Genomic DNA, 6,051 nt, shown 5'->3' on the forward strand with positions numbered 1-6,051 from the left:
AATGTAACTCTTGAAGCAGTAAACTGTTCACAGTTTAACAAATCATTTCGTGTTTTTAACTTCATAGATTCTTCTATCTTCTGTTTTCTTCAAAGATTCTTCAAAATTGAAGATGCTTCCATCTTCCCCCATCAATCTTGATAAGCATCAGATTTCTCTGTTTCTCAATCCCAAGCCTGTTCCTAAAGGTGGTTAAGATCCTGTTCTTGATCAAAAATCGACTTGGCTTCTTTTTGAAAATATAGTCAACTTTATGTTTTCAGCCATTGCTGCACAAAATTATGTTTAATCTTATGAGTAACTGTTATCTCATCTTTAGAAGATGATGGCTTCACTGGTTAGATAACATTACTGTTACCATTGGTTGGTCATAAACAGGGTCCAAAAGATAATTTCCTTTCTTTCAGATCTATTTTATATTTCTTTTTGCCTTTGATGCCATTTTCAGTCGAATGCTGATGGTATCTTGGAACAACTCAAGACATACAATTGAGCGAACGGAAATTGTTGTTTCATTGCGTGACAAGGGTGCGAATAAATAATAATTTCTCATGAGAATCACTTTTAAAACCATATGTTTATTTCCCGACTCTTTATTCGGTGCAGTAATACACGGTTCTAGCATCCTGTTTCTACAAATGATATGACAATTACAGGTCACATAAGGTCAACTCAGACTCTACACTCAGTTATAACCCTGGGTCTTATGATAGAAATGTAAGAAACTGGTGTGCACGTGTTTCCTCTGTTTGGGAGAGTTATGACCTAGCCATTAAAGTAATTAGACCAAATGTTTGTTTTGTGTTAATCAGAGAAATAACTTTGAGGTGCATCAATTTACGTACCAGCGACAATTTTTGTGCGTCAAATTGGAAAAGTTTGCGTATTTGACGCATGATGCATGGGTAGGTAAAACACTGCCTCTAAATGGATCATTATAACACGGGAATTTGCCAGAAGACATGTAACAATGATCTCTAGTTTGTCCTTAATGAAAATGGTGCGAACCGGACATCCAGTATGTGCACCACAGCAGGAAAAAGCCAACCTATCATCAACATTTGTTATTTGTATTTGTGAATATTTTTCTTACTGAATCCTTAAGTGTATGTGTGTGATGTTTACCAACATTAGGAGGAAAACCCCATGTTACACACCAGCATTAGGATGAAAACCTCGTGTTTCACACCAACATAAGGAGGAAAACCTCATGTTACACACCAACATAAGGACAACGTTTGATCCAGATGCATATGTATTAAGATACAAATGCTAGAATTTTGGTGATTAATGAGATTTGCTTGTAATAATTTGGTCATGCAGGCATGCCCACAATATTGGAATGCTATGATAACATTTAAAAGAAATTATCATCTGACATGTTAGGGATGTGAAGTAAATGTGCAAAAATAATGGCACTAAAGACTACATTAAGAGAGATATAATAGCAAATCTAATAACTAATAGCTTACCTTTCACTATTATTAAGCTTTACCTTTTCACATGGAAAGAACTCGTCCATGCTAGATGCACCAATTTCCTATTCTTGAGATTTCTTAGAATATTTGCATCAATCCAGTCTGATCTACATCTAAAGCCTATACTGTACAGAGCATCTTCATTCTTTTCCAGACAGTCATTGAGTTATTACATTTCAACACTATGAAAAGAAAATGTCTACAAGTGCAGTGGTTGCATGCTAATAATCAGGGCTTGTCATTAATAGTTCTTTATAGGGAACTCAAACCTCTAGTCCATGTTTTTTCTAACTTGAGAAAAGGGTAGATAAAATTAACATTGATAAATTTCTTCACATAATGTCCACCTACCCTTTCCCCAGTTAGCATAAAGGTGTGTGACATTGTGGCAGTAATAAGTACTCACAAATATGGGTTCTAGAAGATTGTCCAATTACAACAGTTTTAAACAATATGGAGGTCCAGAAATTGTTGTGATTATTGTTTATTAATGCAGTAATGTGGTCACAAAACAGAATTGCGTAAGGATCTTTTTTAATAGATTCTAGGCCTCTTAATTGTTTTGATATTTTGTTTATAAAATTAATCTATCACAACAATGATGTTCAGGTGTTTATATTCATAAACAGAATAGACCAATACACATCCTTGTTTACAATACAAAATAGTAAAGAGATGTATTTGGCTGATGCAACACTTGTCATTATATCATCATTCCTCTGTTATTATCAGATTAAAGTGTCTTGTTTCAGAACTTAAATTTTTCTGTTTCAGACTGGTGGTAAAACTGGGCATAGGAAAGGCCTGTGGGGCACACACATATCTTGTTTATTGTGCACACATTTTACACAAATGGACGGATTCCAATGTGATGTCTCTGGTCAGACAGCACTTGGGGACTTTACTGAATGCCGTCACTCGTATCTTAAGAGGAAGGATGCACATTTTTCACATTGAAGATCAATTAAATCTCACCCCAAAAAATTACTGGTGCTATGTGTGAGGTAGTAACAGATAACTCTAATGGGATTGAGTGCGCTTCACTGAGCAAACGAGGGAGGAGCAGCAACTTCCCTAGACAATGGAACTGGCTGCATCTCCTTTAATAAATGGGGTGGGGGAGATGGCATCTTCTTGGGAGGAAATAGTATTACTGCATGTGAGATAGTAACATATTTCTTGAGGGTTTAAATGCGCGCCCCTGTATAAAGGAGTTCAGAGCAGCTCATACCCTAGCTATGATGGTGCATCTTTTATAATAAGGCAGCCTATATCGCTAAGGGCTGTCACCCTCGTGTCCGAGTGTACTCCCCCAATTTGAGAGGGTGAAGTACCACCGTCCCACAACCAAACCTCGGTAATACCTCTGTATTGGGGTTGCAATGAGCCCAAATATGGAGAACATTTGCGCCTCCCCTTTAGCTTTAGGGGAGGGACAAGACCTCCACAGTATCCGAGGTCAGGTGAAGAGTAAATCATGCAAAGTCAAGATGGTTTAGCCATCTTCTTACTCTCGTAGTTATGGGGGTAGATTCTCATATTTATATTGACGTTGACTATAAGTGATCGTTGTTGACCAGCTACTTGTCACCTTCGAAGTTCTCCAAATCTCTTGCCATCATCGTCACGAGTGATCGGGGAGGAGGAGACTTACTCATTCGAAATAGATGTTAACGACATTTACTACCTTCTTCCCCTGACATGTTTCTAAAACCAAAGTGTTCAAGTGACACTAAGATTGTCTTTTGTTTAGAGAAACTGTCAGAATATGCCCGGACTGAACTTACTGCTGCTTCCTCACTCGGTTGGTCAGTAAAGTTGCGAAACAGCAGAGTAAAGGTCAGTAAATGGCAAGACAGAATAAAGAGAGATCTGTTCCCTTTGCTACACTGAAACCCTTAATATAATCCTCGAGTTATAAGGTTCATTCCTGGCCATTGAAACTCCCTCACTTGGATGCCGAAGCTTAACAGTTGGGCATTTTAGCGAGTTCTTTAGCTCGCCTCTTGGTTAAATCCATGGAGGCTTTAAGAGTCGAGGCCAGGTCATTAGCGACATAAGTTTTACATGCTGACCTGTTTTCAGCAATTTCCTTCATTTTACTGAAGGAAAAAGCATTTCAACCCGTTGCCTTGCAACGACAGTTTGAGACTGGTGAAGACTTAGCAACATGTATTATCTACGGCGATGGCGTTATCGGCAAAGCTTCATCTACGTAGAGATATAGCATTGGACTTGGATTGTCTTTGCTTGAACATAGCAAATGTCTTCTTAGGGCCGCACCCCTGGGTTCAGATACCTTATTTGGCGGTCTCAGTTCCACTATCGCCTCTCAGGATGTTAAATATCGACAACCTAAGTCCCTAGAATGCACACACACACACACACACACACATCCTGATCGAGCTATCGGTCATCCACAATTCGTACAAAAATGTATGCAACCACAACAACAAAGTAGACAACCCTCCTGTAAGTCCGCTTCACAAATATGACGAAATAAGTGGAGAGGCACAGGTAAGGGAAAAGCTTTTTGGGGAAAGAGATCTTCGATTAGGGCACTTCACCTCTCCTGCAGTGCATACAACTTCCCCTAGTACAAAAGGTGTTTGATTGGTCATCTTTTTGGGGGTCTGGTCAAACATCACAGATAATCAGTAGGGTTTTTTGTGAAGGAGGGTTTCTATGCTTCATATACAACTCCCTCCTCACTCGAGGACACCCATGTTTTTTCTTCGATCCAATGTTTTCAGGTTAAAGGAAGGTTGAGACTATTTGCACGTTCGCCGTGTGGCCACATGTGAAACGACTATTCGCATGGCCGCAATATGCCTGAACTCGGAAAGACTATCCCCATGGCCGTTCATATGTCTGTCATGTACCTGATCTTCCGTTTTTCTTTTCAAGTGATTGTAGGTAAAATGTACACAGGTGCACTCACGCTGATTCATCTTCTGTGGTTGCACAAACATATCTGTTACCATTCAGATCCACAATCTCATGTAGAAAATTACCCTCAATGACTTGCCGGAAATTGCTCGATTCTGTTTGCGTGTTAACCGTTGTGTATGCATCTGAGCCAGTTAACGTGCAGTCATTACTTTATAAAATATGCATTATCTTTATTTATAATGACTTAAGCTGTAATCATTTCACAAAATAATGCACACAATAAAGAGTAAGTACTAATCTCGTGGCAAATGGTCCAGGCCATCAGCCGTACATAATAAAAGTCCATCACAAATGGCTTCCAATCTATTTTTGAAAAGGAACTGACCATGGGATTCCCTTTTTAACAAGAATGTTTTGCTTCAACAAATATAATGGGCAACCAATACAATCGATATGATTTTTTTCATTAATCAAAACAGGAATAATTCTTTCAAGTTTGGAGGGGAGGTACGTAGATTTTTTTCTTCTTTTCTCTTATGTCTGTCATCTTAGCTTCTGGTGGGCAATCCAATTTCATTCGGACGATTGTGTATTGCCTGATTAAACTGAGCGGTATATATATATATATGGGGACTGGGAACCAGGCTAGCAATCCGATTTGAATCGGAATATTTTGGACTTGTCCATGGTGCATTTACGTATTGCTGTACCAATAGCCTTTTCTGCTCTGTTCGGAAGGCGGCCGTACGATGTCTTTTCAAAAGTAGCCACACGGCGGTCGTGCGAACAGACACTTTCTTAAAGGAAGAAGTACACATCCTTTAGAAGGGCACAGTGGAGATGATTCAAAACATCCAGTCACCAGCATTATGTTCCTGGATATGTCTGGTCCCAGAATGGACTTGGTTCTGAGGCTCATTATCGAGCATTACTTGCCCCCCCCCCCCCCTCCCCCAAATCCCACACATTTGTGCAAGTGGAAACTCTCTATACGGAAACCGTAACTTCAGTTCGGAACGCTATCGAACTGGCCAGCTGGGAAGTTTCCATCGATCTTCAGGATGCGTTCTTCCATATCCTGAAGTTTCCTTCGCACAATTTTTTTATAATTATTTCTTGTTCTCGATCAGACAGAAGCTTGTTAATCCGAACCATACTGTTTGGTCTCGCTTCAGTGCCTGGTATATTTACCAGAGTCATGATAGTAATAGTTGTGTACTTGGAATACTTGGAGATTCAATTAATCCGGTATTTCGATGACTGGCTACTACACAACATAGTCCTACAATGTAAGACATAGCTCATGCTATTTTTGTTTTAGTGTTATGTCTAAATACTAAAAAAATGGGCTTGTGTAGCATGTCGCTTGGCATCGGAACGAGTAGTCAAAGTTTCAGGAATATCTCTCACATTTGGCAGCCCATATCAACACTCTTCCACAAATTGATATGTAATTAATATACTTAATGTGCTGTTTTTGTCCCGGTGGAATCAAAATCTGACACTAGCAAATGGGCGCATTTTCATGTTCCATCGACACATTTCAATTTGTTGAAATGCGACGGTAGCCCAGGTATGCCGAAGTAGGTTCATGTGGGGGATATGTTTCTTGAACAAAACGAAACGTTGCTTACAGTTCCCATAGGCATAATATATTTTTACATTCGTTAAAGACTAATAT

Source organism: Sinohyriopsis cumingii, chromosome 14, assembly GCF_028554795.1.
Source record: "Sinohyriopsis cumingii isolate HCF-2022 chromosome 14, ASM2855479v2, whole genome shotgun sequence".
Classification (NCBI taxonomy): domain Eukaryota; kingdom Metazoa; phylum Mollusca; class Bivalvia; order Unionida; family Unionidae; genus Sinohyriopsis; species Sinohyriopsis cumingii.